At 39.7% G+C, this 15,364-nt stretch overlaps 1 long non-coding RNA gene across 1 annotated transcript in view; it reads left to right on the top strand.

The window, feature by feature from the left end:
• Positions 1–13,701, top strand: part of LOC149472124 (uncharacterized) — a 94,309-nt gene extending 80,608 nt beyond the window's left edge. Inside the window, exon 3 of the long non-coding RNA XR_016315310.1 lies at positions 13,586–13,701. This is a non-coding gene — a long non-coding RNA (uncharacterized LOC149472124). The remainder of the gene's footprint in view (positions 1–13,585) is intronic.
• The last annotated feature ends 1,663 nt before the right edge of the window (positions 13,702–15,364 follow it).

Below are 15,364 nucleotides of genomic sequence, written 5' to 3'. Positions count from 1 at the left end.
AGTTACTATTTGCCATGTTTCTTTGTGATGATCTAATGTATTCTAGCATTTCAGAATATATTTTTATTATGTGCTTGATTGTTTAGACTGTGTGCCGCTTCTTAGTTAACTGTAACTATATTTAATTTTATTCTTAGTCAGTGTTGCTTTTTCATTTTTCCTTTTTTATATCTGCTGCTTTACTTTAGTATTTGTACTGGTATGTGAACTTCTCTTACCATGTTCATACTGCCCATCCGTAGAAAGTAAGTTGAACCTTACAAGATCTATCACTCACTTTTTTTTTTTCAATTGCAGTCACATGGTTACAAGAAATAAATATAAAAATGAAGAATGTATGTCAGTTGATCAATGGAGGGCAAAAAGTATTAAAGTGTGGTCCAGTTTGCTTGAACAAGATAAAAAAACACTTCCTGATCCCTAAAGGCACTCATTAAATATTTTACTATGCATTGTTGTTGTTGTTAATAGTTTTTATAGAAGCAGTTCATATATTGTGCCTTTTTAGGATTGAATCCAACTGCTTTTATTTTTTTATTAGTGGTAGAACAAGTTTCTGTGGAAAAAAAATCCACGTTTTCACTGGTATTACTTTAAATAACACTTTCTGTATACAGAGGGGTTGTAATTTGCAAGGAAAACTCCCATATGTTTTGTGGTGGACAGATTTCTCTTTGATTGCTTCTTCTCAAGGGTGAATAAATGAAAGCATATCTAAACCAAAGAAAAAAGGCGCATTTTGCAGTTTACAAGTCCTTAGATATATAGGCTGGATTCGATTTTTTTTTTCCTGTTTCCAGCCAGTAAAACACTTCCTGTCCTAGGATGATGATGTTCAGTCATGCTGTATTGATGGAAAAACAGTGTTGTCACCAGGGGCGGTCTGACAACTCATGGGGCCCCCAGGCAATAGGGGATCATGGGGCCCGTGTCCTTGCCCAAACTCAAAAAAGCCTATGAAAAAGGTACCAGGGGCATCTCATGGGGCCCCCTACTGACCCCGGGCCCTCGGGCAGTGCCCGAGTTTCCAAATGGTCAGTCTGCCCCTGGTTGTCACCATAGGACAGTACTATAAACACCCCCACACTCCTTTTTCACCATAACACATAAGGGATGTGTTCTGTTGTCCTTTGAGAAAGCTGGGAACAATGCTAACTAAAAATGCAGCACAGGCAAAAAGCACAGGAACTTTTTTGATATATTTTCTTGCAGGAGCCACAGGTATTTTTTTTACACTTATTGAACAGAAATAACACTCTTTCAATGGTATTTCTAACACAGCAAAATAGATTGAATAAAGAAAGTTAGAGTATATGTGAGCTCTCACCTTGTAAAACAATCCGTTCAGTTTAACCACTTGCCTACCGGACACTTTTACCCCCTTTTTGCCCAGGCCAATTTTCAGCTTTTAGCTCTGTTGCACTTTGAATGACAATTGCATGGTCATGCAACACTGTACCCATGTGAAATTTTTTCTTTTTTTTTCCTCACACAAATAGAGCTTTCTTTTGGTGGTATTTAATCACCACTGGGCATTTTATTTTTTATAAATGAAAAAAGAGCGATAATTTTGAAAAAAAATAAACGAAAAAACCTTTTCTTTGTTTCTAATATAATATATAAAAATTATATTATAAAAAAATTTTGCAAACAGGTAAATTTTTTTTCCTTCACTTTTTTTGGTGGTATTTAATCGCCACAGGGTTTTCTATTTTTTGCGCTATAAACGAGAAAAAGAGCAAAAAATTTGAAAAAAAAAGTTTTCTTTTTTTCTATTTTAAAAATTTGCAAACAGGTAAATTTTATCCTTCACAGATGTGCGTTGATGAGGCTGAACTGATAAGCAGCACTGACGGGCACTGATGGGTGGCACCGCTTGTCACAAGTTAGCCTGCAGCCTGTTGTTTGTTTAGTCTTACCTCCTTGCTGTTCCTGATTCCTTTTACATGTGTGTTTGTCTGTGGGCGCCGTCTGCTATCCTCTGGCTTTATGTCCTTCCCTTCCATCACTTCCTGGCCCACCTCCTAGCTGGCTTGTCTATTTAAGACGTGCTCAGTCTGTCTCACTTTGCCTAAGCAACGGCTATTGTTGGAGCTCCTACATGGTTCTCCTGTGAACCCTATATAGTCTTTCTGTGTACCGACCCCGGCTTCGTTCCTGACCTTGCTTGTTTGCCGCCTGTCCTGACCTTGGCTTGCTTACTGGATTTCCCTGTGTCTACTCCTGTGGTACCCTGCTCCTGCTAGCGGTCTCCTCTACCTCAGCTGGGTGTACCTGGGGGCCGTGACCTGGTCCCAACCTGCTCCAAGTCCATCCCCACCATCAGGGGCCCTGGTGAACAAGCAGGCTGGGGCTTAGACTCCGCGCCCTGGGGAACCCCAAGTTGAGGATCAGAGAGCTCACTACCACAGGTGCTGACACTGCTGAGCACTGATGGGCGCCACTGCTGGGCACTTTTGGGGCTGCACTGATAATCACTTGCCGGTTATCGGCAGTACGCTGTGACAGAGTGAGGAAAGTGCTGCTGATAACCGGAAACTGTATTTACTTTGTGATAAGCTGTGTCCAATGATCATGCGGTAAAAGACCGCTGTGATTGGCCTTTTAGCTTGTCACAGACAGTGCTGGGTGCATGCCACTGGGGGCATGTTCTGGGATGATGTCATATGACGGCCTCCCAGAACTGAACAACTGCACTGTAGCCTTCATTCGGCTATATCCCAGTTGTCAAGTGGTTAAAATAGAAATGTGTGCATTTGTGTGTACATATAAAAAAAATTATTAACACCCATTTTCCCCCTTTTTATAAATGATCACATGCCCTCTGTTCTCAGCTGCATAAGAATCTTAGAATGCTTGGGGGGAGGAGAAGCAGCAGCACACTGATCTATCCAGTGAATAGCTCTCTGTGTGTGGGTGTGTGTGTTTGTCAACACAGTTCTGATTATTGGAGGATAGCAGGCCGAGTTCTCAGCACAGCTAGAAAACTGACCACACTGTGCTCTCATGCCTAGGGTAGCAGAGGAACTGGCACGAACACCAGGTATTTTACACAAAGAGAACAAGATGTATTTTCAAACGAGTACATGGTACAACAGGCTTGTATCAAAAAATATGTCAACCCAAAATTTCATATTCCTAATTGTTAGGGTTTCCATACCCTTTAAGTTCAGGTAATTTTTGCTCATAATTGAGGTTCTCCATAACCCCTATACATTTAGCTGTTCGTTTTTCTACATTCTCTAGCTCTGTAGCATTCTTTTTTGTGTGTCTGAACTGATGACCAAAATAAATAGCATATTCAAGATAAGGATATACTGCAAATCCATTGGTAACAAGCCAGAGATTAGAAGTGATAGATTAGAAATGACTTAACTCAGCCAAGGAGTTCTCCGCCATCTTGCACACAAATTTAACAAGCTGTTTTGTTTGCATTTAAGATGGCGGCATGCGAAGGTGGTCAGATCTTTCATGCTTGTCCAACCACCTCCTGATGTCTGTTGATATCCTTACAAATAATTTTTAATGATTTGCTGTAGAACCCTTAACATGTTCATTTACTTTATACTCCTTATGAAGCAGACAAACAAGGCTTTCTTCTAATGGCAATGGATGTAGATAAAATTAGGATTCTGGTACAAAGCACCTGTGAATTTATCAACAATGTATTTTTTTAAATTCTGAGCATTTTTAAAAAAATTAAGCATAAAAAATTTACTGAAAGGATAAAAATGAAAAAAGTGTAAATAATGTTAAAAACCAAAATATAAAAAAAGCTAATGGAAAGAATGTTAAAGAAGGGCTGATAGAGTTGAGGGTTAATGAAGGGTTAAATAAGAACACATTTTATTTCATTTTATTTTTTTTAAATGGTAGGGTTGCTTTAACTGACATCTGCAGATCAAACATCAACACTTTGATATGCAGATGAATAAAAGAGAATTACAGTACTTTTCAAAAGTCTTATGCAGGTATGAAAAAAATGCTGTAAATTAAGAATGATTTCAGAAATAGAAGTGTTCCATAGTTTTTTTTTTTTTTTTTTTTATCAATTAATAAAATGGAAAGTAAATGAACAGAAATCTAAATCAAATCAATATTTGGCGTGATCACCCTTTGCCTTCAAAACAGCATCAGTTCTTCTAGGTACACTTGCACACAGTTTTTGAAGGAACTTGGCAGGCAGGTTACTCCAAACCTCTTGGAGAACTAACCAGAGATCTTATGTGGCTGTAGGCTGCCTCAAATCCTGCATCTATGTATACCATAACATAACAATCGCATATAAATAAGTGGCATAGAAATAAACATGCAAATGGGAAAAAAAAGTAAAAGAATAAAGAGTGAAAGTGTATATAAGCAACTCTCCTATATCAGATGGGTAAATAATAATAAACATGGAAATATTCCTCAAAGGCACTGCTATAGTTCATATAATCATATTTCATTAGTAATAGTCCATTATATTTCTTGTGAGTGTTGACAAATAATCTCTTGTGTGTAAACCAATCGGCGTGCATTATTGTGTTGAACCACTGCCTTCCTGTGACTTCAATGTGCTCGTGCTGCTCTCTCCTTGGTAGTGTGAGCTACAATGCATGTAAGGTCAATAAATGCATGTGACATTTCCAGCAGGTATTGCCCAATCCTTGGAACACTTGTAGTGGAATCCCTGGGACCTCCTGTACATTAGGGCGCCGGGTATTCCTGCGAGTGGGGTGCTGGTCTCTGTAAGGGCATAGTTGAGTCACTTAGCCTTGTTTCCATGTCCTATGCATGAAAACATAGGAACTGGGATGCAGAAAAATGGCAGCAGTTGCTCTGGACTAAAATATTTGGCTGTAGCAGGAGGCTGTTTGTTCATGAAGGGCTGTGCAATAATGAGTGTCTGTAGGCAACAGTGAAGCATTGTGGAGGTTCCTTGCAAGTTTGGGGCTACATTTCTGCAAATGGAGTTGGAGATTTAGTCAGGATCAACTGTATCCTCATTGCTGTGAGATACAGGCAAATACTTATCCATAATGCCATACCATCAGGGAGGCATGTGATTGGCCCCAAATTTATTTTACAGCAGGACAACGACCTCAAACATGCAGCCAATGTCATTAAGAACTATTTTCAGCGTAAAGAAGAACAAGGGGTCCTGGAAGTGATGGTTTGTCCCCACAGAGCCCTGATCTCAATCTGTCTGGGATTACATGAAGAGACAAAAGGATTTGAGACAACCTACATCCACAAAAGATCTGTGGTTAGTTCTCCAGTATGTTTGGTGTGCGAGTGTACCTAGTGGAATTGAAGAATCGATGCTGTTTAGAAGGCAAAGGGCAGTCACACCACATACTACACCATTTTGTTAATTGATAAAAAATAAACAATGAACACTTCTATTTCTGAAATCATTCTTAATTTACAGCATTTTTTCACACCTGCCTAAGACTTTTGCACAGTACTGTACATGTTAAAATATTGTATTTCTGAAGGAAGCTTTTGATTAGTGTTTCCCTTTAGGAGCAGCAATTACAGCCTCTGGAGTGGTAGAATGCAGGGGTTTTGCTGGCAAAAGTGATGGAGGTTGCATCAGCAGTGGCAGAAGGACAAGGGCATACCATGTCCTTCCTATGTACTTTATTGAAGATTTTGGGGGTGTATACTAAATGCCCAAAGTCCACAAGATGTTGAACATACCCTCAAAGTCTAGCTCCAATCACATGCTTTTTCCATTTTTGCATTGAGTCAGAAGTTGTAAAATATCTGTCACGTTTTTATTTCTAGAACTCTTGTAAGGAGATTTTCCCATAGTGACTCTCTGTGATGCCCATACAAATGTCACCTGTGATTATTGAAGCCACAATGATTTCCTCACTTCTGGTTTCAGAGTTGTCATAACATGTTGTGAGTCTGGGTACATACCTGCCGTGCCAAATTTGTCATTTGTCATACTAATTATGTTATTTAGATCTACCAGCCCTAGCTAAATATTAAAACTTCCCCAGTTGCTGTGGGAATTGTTGTGCAAAGAATAAATGAGCTTGGATATATTTGTTTTGTAAAGGGATGCAAGCTGGCTGACAACCTTCACCATTACAAAATGTATTGCTTTCTGTTAAGGCTTTAAGAACAAGTGCTCATTGAGTTGAGAAATGTCAGCTGAATTCTCACTCTCTATATTCCCGGTAATTTATCCCAACCATTTGCATATCACATTGCAATGTGTAAATAATTTTCCCTTGTCCCTTTCCTGGACTTTTTTAGGTGGACCTTTATTAAACACTCCACTTGCAACTTCAACTATGAGCTGGGTAAAACTGATCATGCTGGCCTTTGAGGAGGAGACCTGTTTCCCCAATGTGCACAGTGACTAATAAAGCCGTAAACCACAATGGTTTCATCACTTCCCGGACACCCGGGACATGCAGGTTTAGATGCTGGGCAGGCGTTTTGTTTTTTTTGGTATTTTTCATCAACATTTAGCCCTACTGCGGGCAATTGGCTTCAGTGCAAAAACACCTCCCTTTGACTTCTGTGCAAAAAAACCTTCCATTCACGTCAAAGCGAAAACGCCTGTCGATAGCAATCCTATGTGAACACTTATCTCTGCATGCCACTCTACACTATCGTTTGTGAGCCTGGAACGCACGGCTACAAACACACACAGGCAGGGGTGGACTGACAACTCATGGGGCCCCCGGGCAATACGGGATCATGGGGCCCCCGTGTCCTTGCCCAAACTCAGAAAAGCCTATGAAAGGTACCAGGGGCATCTCATGGGACCCCCTATTGACCCCGGGCCCTCAGGCATTGCCCGAGTTTCCAAATGGTCAGTCCACCCCTGCACACAGGACACTTTTTGTAATGGCACTCAAAACGCTTTGTGTGTGGATCACAAGTGTGTGAACCACCTCAATAGGAACATAATATCTAACCTGTCATGCGAATCTGTGTGTTTGAAAATGCATCCAGAATCACGTGTGAAACAGGATGGCTCCATTCGCACCTTGGTGTTTTGGGCTTATGCAAGAATTGCTGCAATTCTGCCTGCAATCACAAAATGCAGGTTCAGGTGCCATTATTTTCACTAACACTTAAAATGTAGGGTGGTTTTCCCGCACGACGGATCACATCGTGTGAAGCTTGTCGCCCAAAAGAAGCTCCTGCTCCTTTTTGGGCAACACACTTCACACGATGCAATTTGTCGTGAGTGCTGCACAACAATTGTGGCAAAACTGCACTGCATTTGCGATGCAATTGAAATTAATTGCACCTGAACTTGCGTTATGCGATTGTAGTGCTTTTTGAGATTGCGGGCAGAATTGCAGCAATTCGGCCACAATCCCAAAACACCCAGGTGTGGATGGGGCGTTACGGAGCAGACACCAGAGCTTGATTTGGCTGCTCAGCAGGTGTTTCCATGTGTGAAGGTAACCTGAAGGAATAAAGTTGTTTTTTTTTTTTTTTTCTCATTGGGGACGGCACCTTATTTGCTCAGTCAGCAGATGCTTTTCTGCTGAGCGTTAGAAGAGCCTGACACTCCCCTTTCCTGACGAGCGCCCAATCATTGCTTTTCACACTGTAAGGTCTGTTCCCTCCCTGCTAGTCCTGGGGTGCGATGCTGGAGACAGGCAGGGAGGGGAGGAGGAAATAAACAGCACAATGTTAAAAACATTTAAAAGTTTAAGTTGCCATAAAGCTACTTTCATTTGTAAAAGCTCCAGACATTCCTAAAAGCACCTCTGCCTAATGGAAAAACCTCAACTCTTCAAATTTTTTTTTTTTCTATCAGGACAAGTAGATTGTCATGAGGGACAAGTAGATTGGGACCTCAATTTTATTCCCTTGGACAAGTAGTTTTTTAAACTATTTCCACACCCCTGGCCTTTAAAAGCATTTAGGTGCATTTACAGGAGTCAGGCGGACGGGCGTTCATTAATTTTATTGGCCAGAAATTGGCCATTGAAATGAATTAACGCTCAAGCGCTGAATGTGCCTAGTGTTAACATGCGTTTAGGCCCATTTCAGTGCGTCAAACATTTTTTCTGCCAAAAAGCTGCTTCTCTTGGACACACTGGCAGTGTTTTCTTTTCTCCTGCCACTAAAAGCTGCTAAAAGGCTGTAAGCATGGACACATAGGATAACATGGAGGGGCATTTGAAAGCAGAGGAAAAAAAAAACGCTTGACATCCCTAAAAGTGGCAGTAGAAATGTCCTGTGTGTATGAGGCCTAAATGGCGAAGGGGGGGGGGGGGGTGAAGTATGCATGCACATATTTGCAAATGTGAGCATAGGTCTTGTATGTGTATGTAAAAAGTTATTGAGCCACACATGTGAGCTATCACCACAAATGTCAGAGTGAGAGCAATAATTCTAGGGCCATCATTAACCATTCTACAGCGAAACCGTGTCTTGACATGTTTGGAATCTGTTACTCAACACAGCATCATCTTCTATGGTATATTTTACTAAAAAGTTGGGTATTGTTTGTGTGCAATATAATGAAGCTTATGTTTTCAGAAACTATATAATGTTTTGGGGCTCAAAGTATTCTTTTAGCGAAAAATGCTGATTTGTAACATGTGCATGCAAAATTAAAATTGCTCTGGTCAGCAAGTAGTTAATCTCTTTTCAACACCTCAGTTTATGTAAGCTAAGCCGCCTGTATCACCTACCTAGCATTGGCTCTGGGCTCCCTCTAGCTGGAGCCCTGGTGTTCCAGGACTCATGTGGGATTGACGGTCTGTGAAGTTTTAAGAGACGTGCTTCTTGCATTGCGATTATCTGTAAGACTTGTGAAGGAAAATAGAATGCGGTTGGCACTCAATCGCTAAAAGGGTGCTCTATGCTATGATTCTCCGGCCTTGTACACAGACATTTATTAGCTGCAAACTCTTTAAGTGTAGCATTTTGGAGAATAAGGATAATATTTGTTTTCATTTTAGCCAAGGCATCACAAGAAATGTACATGAACTGTATCTGGTTTGTATAGAAAGGTGGCTGAATTACTTCTAGTCTAGTGATTCAAATTGGTCACACTAGACTTTGCAATGAATTGGCTTATTTGCTTGCAGTGGAAAGTTCTGGGCTTTCTTGCTTAGTGCTCCATTTTACCTCCATTTGTGCACACTTTCAGAGGTTGGTAAAGCAAGGCTGTGAGTGCATTGGGTCAGAAAAGAAATGTACAGGGAAATCGTAGGAGACTTATGGGACATTTATGTACACTAATATCTTCCAAGAGAACTGCATGTGTACCTTTTTGTTTCTGAAATTACATCCAGTTCACCGTTCTCTGCAATTTTATTCATAAAAGTAAAAAATTCTCATTCTGTTTGAATCATTTTGCACGGGAAGCTAAATGCTCTGGGAGAGACTCCAACATGGCCTCCACCATCACATGTTGCTGATATGCTTCCCAGATGGCACTTTGGCCTCCTATCATAATGCCCAAACTAAACTTCCACTTTTCTCAAAAATGTTCATTGTTCATCAATTAATGGACCAAGATGAAATTTGGGTCCAATACTCATGAATAAGCAGTAGATTGCATTTTAAAAGTCACTCCTACTCAATTTTCAATCATGATTTTTACTTGGTAGTTGTGGAGGATAATCTTTCTGCTTGTTTTGTGTGTGATACAATGAAGTTTAACCTCCCTAGTGGTCTGATTATGTCCATATTTCTGTGCTCAAAGTGGTACTTTTTTTGCATGGCAATATGTTATTTTATTGCAGGCCTGTCATTTTTAGGAATAACTCACTGAAATCTGTCCGAACAAGAGTCCAGTAAACATCCCGGGTATGATAAAATGTGAAACACGAAATCATAAATTATAATATAATAAATAATCATAAAAAATAATAAATTTAATTTATATAATCAAACCAAAAACACTGAAATTTGAAATAGAGCGCCAATTTCACACATCACTGATCTTAGTCGCAAAATCGTTTTCAGTGTCTGATGACGAATTTCCCCACAAATCATCACTCAATTCTACAAGTGGTTCTAATTTACTATCACTGTTCTCTAGCTGGTCTAAAACCCGCTTTTGACCTAAAGGGATGCTTTTTGGACGCCATGGACTTTTCTCAGTTTCAAGGCAAAAAAGAACAGTAAAAATGCAGGCAGGGCACAGGACAAAGCACTCGGGACAAAATGTATGTGAAATGGTTTGATACAGTAATGTTTTACTATGTGATTTTAGTGTATTGAGTGAATGTCACTTTTTAACATTTTTAAATTTCCCGCCGGTTCCGTGCTTTTGGTCAATGCTGCTTGAGCATGTATTCTCTCACTGTGGAAATTGACAAACCCACCAACTCTACAGCAATGGATTCTCAAAGTGTAAGACATTAGAGAAATGGAAAGCCTTACTAGTTCTCTAAACAACATGAATGAAATATTTACTAGAACCTGTTTTTTCTGGATCGAATTCTCCTGCACAGAGGAAATCTCGAAGATGCTAACGGGCTGATCGTTGTAAATTATGGGATTCCTTCTACCTATCTGTAATGAATGGAAACCTCTGTATGGATCTCTAGATGTGGCATGGTGGTTGGGTACGCTTTGGCAGCTTTGGTGCTCTGTTTTCCTCCAACCAAGGGCTAGGAAATCTATTATTTTAATTCCTTTATCCAACACCCCCCCTTTTTTTCCTCCTTCTATTCTCTTTTGTCTTCTTTTGTGTTAACTACGCTTTCTTCTACTTCTAACATTTTCCCACCCTTTTACCCACCCATTTTACCCACGTTATCAGTTGCTACACTTAATTTTTGGTGGCTCTTCAAGCTGCTATTTCACTCAGTGTAAAATACTCCAGGTCACATTTGTGAAAGATATGTATCTATGTATGTATATGCTATCTAGACTCATTGTAATCTACTGCATATTTGCAGGTTGCATTAGGGTGGCCTTGACAGCTGTGATTTTATTCTTTCCTGTCTGTTGTATGACTGACTATAAATAAAACTGCAAAAAAAAAAAAAAGATTTAATTAATTTATGTTGATGACCTATAGATAGAGGTGTTGGTATGGCCAAATGGGATATACTATGATGATCTATACTTTATAACATAGATATGCATACAGTGTGTACCCATATTCTCGTAGGTGTTTCTTTTTATGTACTTGTCCAAGCACAGACCAATCAGCATGAGGGTTTAATATCAGTGCAAATAGGAATGTGTTCAGCCAACTGGTTCTGCATCAGTGAAGGGGCAGGACATAAAAGGATATGTATTGGTTTACTTACTATTTGTAAGTATAGGGAAAAAAGACTAGTTGCCGGTATTGCTTGTGGTCTCCCTAAAGCAGATCTTTTCTCTTGTTACCGACTTATGCCTTGTTTCAACCCATGTGTATCTGTGGAGGTGGCCATTTTGGTAGAGGCAGGGTTTTGCTTCTTTATGTCAGAACCTCCAGCAAGGAGAACAGTGAACAGCACCAATTCTCACTCTCAAACTCCTGAGACTAAAAGTAAAAGGCAACCATGCTTTAGATTTTACAGAGCAGTTAGACATCTATTACACTGTAGGTGTACCAGGAATTGCACTGCAGGAGGATTCCCAGAAAAAGGTAAATCTCTAGGGTACTGCTTAAAGGATAAGTTCGCTTTTGCTACATGTTACACCCATAATCAGGGTGTAACAAGAAAAGTTACTGGTGCAGCAGCCCTTGCGAGGTACAGGCAAACAGATACACTGACAGTCTGCAGGAGCCTGAGATTGCACCTGTGATTGCACCCGTGATCTGCTGATCACGGGTGCAATGCTTTACAGGCTCCTAATAAAAATTGATTGCCATTAATATCAGTTTACGATTATTCACATACTGTGTATCTATATATATATATATATATATATATATATATATATATATATATATATATATATATATTTAATATACAACTTAAACAAATGAGACTATACAGTGTGCCCTTTTAAAGACAAATGTGTGTATATATATATATATATATATATATATATATATATAAAATCTGTGTGTATTTATTCCTTTAGCACCGTCAATTTACACAGCGCTTTACATATATGTTGTACATTCACATCAGTCCCTGACTCTCAATGGGTGTACAATCTGAGGGTCCCTAATCACATTCATACATACACATACAAGGGCCGATTTCGACAGGATCCAATTAACCTACCAGTATGTCTTTGGAGTGTATGCTTACATGTAAAGTAGGACCACACTTGACATGCCTTACAGAGGTACTTTGAAGTGGGGATGTGCTGCTAAAATGGTTTCCTTCAGGCCGCAGCACAACATTTTGTTGGGACTGTGGTCATGACTCCTACATTGTCATCTTATGTTATTTCTTCTATTCCAGTGGGACAGATTTGTTGTTGATTTATTAATTTGTGTCATTGCTGGGACATTTATTTTACGTGCATTTTAAATTCCTGCTTGGAACAGGTTAAATACAGGCCAAAAGATGGTCACCTGAGCAAAAAACAAACGAGAAATACAGGGAAGCGCACACCTTGCCCAATTAAGCCTTTAATTGTCAAAGTATTAAAATCAACAATTGTTGCCCACACACATTTCATGAACTGAAAGCACCTTGAATGCAGCCACCCATCTTGCTGAATTTGTAGAACTGCTCCCATTGTGGCCAGTGATGTTCAGTGGTTACTCAGCATGAAGTCTGAATTCTGCTTCATGCCGGGCTTAGCTGCATGTCAGATCCTGCTGTTACTGGGCTCACACAGGTCACCTCTACTATCGGATGGGGCTACATGTTTTGGGGGTGTACCCGATGGTAGGAGCGACCTGTGTGTGTCCAATAATGTCAGGATCTGACATGTAGCTGAGCCCAGTGTGACACTGAATTGTTTGCCTATAGCCCGGAAAGTATTACTTTTTTGTTTTATTGTTTAGAAGGAAGTCAGCTGCGGCTTAAATGCACCTGTCAGTGAATTCTGAATGATTTTGGAAGCATCTCAAATTGATGTTAAGCTGATGCAGTCACCACAAGCCTAAAGCCCAATAGCCAGGCCCTTATCTTGCTTGATCTAGAGTTTTAAGTATTTGTACAGGCAAGAGTTGGGCAACATAATCCTCTCAAGACATCCTGACCAGTTAACCACAAAATCAGATTAATAGTAGTAAGCTCAAGTTGTGTCCCCATTTCTTCAATGTGATCTATAGGTCTCCATTCTAATGCATGGAATGCCTGTAGTCTGGCAATCAGCTTGTGACCTAAGAGGCTGACATGTTATACAAAGACAGCCCTCTTGGTAGGAGCAACTGCAGTTGCATAGTGGATGTAGCCAATCATCATTTAATCATCATTAAAAACCCATCCTAGGAAGTTGGGAAATAAGAAATAAGAAAATAGTTTTTAATGTGGCATGTTTAAGAAAACTCTGATGACTCCAAATATGCTATTATTGGGTAAATGGTTTGCATCGACTTTAAATAGCATCCTTATTTTTGCATAACTTTTTTTTTCTTTTGCATAGTATCTTTGCTTACTATCTGTATTCTTTAAGAGGATATTGTAAACGCATTATGAAATAATTATACTAAATGGTTTGCACCTTTTGTCCTAAATAATATGTTTCTTTCTTATAGACCTATATTGGCAGTGTGGTTATATCACTAAACCCATACAGATCTCTGCCCATTTTTACCCCCGACAAAGTGGAGGAATATAGAAACCGAAACTTCTATGAACTTAGTCCACACATGTGAGTTGAATTTTATTCCATTTCAGATTACAGAAGTGAATGTGTATCTTTGTTATAACCTGTCTTTGGGTTTGTTCATTTTATCTATGCAGATCTAATTCAGAAACTGCAGGTCAAAAAGACCTGTTTTCAAAGTGCATTGTTAGGGTGGAGGTTTTGCAGGATACTTGTCATTGAGTTTTGTGTAACACATTTTGAGGTTGCTGCATGTACAGTGGGTGTTAAGCTGGCTATACACTGATTGAAATTTGTCCGGTTCAGCAGGAACTGGACGAATATCGATCAGTGTGTGTGCTCATCCCTGCTCAACAGAAGTAGATCATTTGATTGACTAATGTTGATGGAATATGTCGGAAAATTGTCTAACAGTAGACAATTCTGACAGAAGTGGGTGCCTCTGTCAGAATACAGTGTCCTAGGGAGAGGATTTTGCCATTTACCTCTTTTTATGTGGATGGAAGAATCTGTTAATTATTAGGCCGAATGAAAAAAATAAATAAATACACGATATGGCCAGCCTTAGGCTGCACTCTATCCTAGTGCAATGCTATTAACTATAATAGCACAGAACAGTTCTCCCTGGTTTGCTGCAGTGTTGAAACATGAAGAAAAAACGGTTTTCAGCATGTTTTTAAAGTGTGATTATTGTTTCTATAAAGAAAATCTGTTTCAATTTATCTTCCCTGGCACACTAAAGTCCTGCATATGCACTGTAACCCTCTGCATCTCAGTATCTTTCTTTGCGTACGTGTCAGGCAGATTCCATTATCTTTTGTAGCTAGATTTGGAAGATACATTTTTGTCTATGACCAGACCTGCTCTCTACCATGCATGTTTGCAGGTGTTTAAAAGGTTTCAGAACCCCAAAGGTGAAAACAATAGCTTGGGTGTGAACAAAAAGGGAACCCTTGTTTGTTCCTGTACAGTTTGGGAGAATCCTAGTTTTTAATTAAAATGACACCACATTTTGGATTAAAACAACCTATCCAATATGTATTTTTATTGCAATAAAGTACCCCCTATTGTTTCCTCCCTTCTCAAAATCTCCAGACTCCATTTTTTTTTTGCTGCTGTGATTTGACTTTCCGTTAGAGGGTGGCTATGTTTGTTCTCCATAATCACAATGTGTGTAGGAACATGCCTACCTTCTCTTACTCACTCCCGAGATGGACTAGGGACTATGGGATTTGTAAAATGCATAGAGCAGTGAACATGACAACAAGTCACGGGCACTGCTCATTCCAAACAAGAGAAAAGAAGTCCAAGAAGCCATGTAGGAGATTGGTGGATTACATGGAGGAAAGGTAGCTTGAAATGTTCATGAGTTCTAGTCTTCTGTGCACTCAGTTTTAACTGTGCCTGGGCAGAGTTCACCCTCTTGGTCTGGTTCATTTGTGTAGTGTGAGTGCTCTGAACCATGCTTAAGATTGGTAAAGTGTACCATGGCTTAGACCACTTGGAAAAGGTGGTCTTTGGTAGGGTTTTCTTTTGGTCTGGAATGATTTGCTTCAGTGTGATTTGCAAACCATGCCTGACCACAAAACTCTATGGATCAGTGAGCACAGAAGCAGGGTTTAATGTGTTCTAAATTAGGTAAGTGGGCACATGAACACTTTTTTAAAGTACAGTATGTGTGCAGACCAGCAGGTGAGTTGGGATTCAA

Source organism: Staurois parvus, unplaced genomic scaffold (genome assembly GCF_062004578.1).
Source record: "Staurois parvus isolate SC_StPar_1 unplaced genomic scaffold, SC_StPar_1.0 ptg000022l, whole genome shotgun sequence".
NCBI classification, from domain to species: Eukaryota; Metazoa; Chordata; class Amphibia; order Anura; family Ranidae; genus Staurois; species Staurois parvus.
This window is presented reverse-complemented; position numbering and strand designations above follow the sequence as displayed.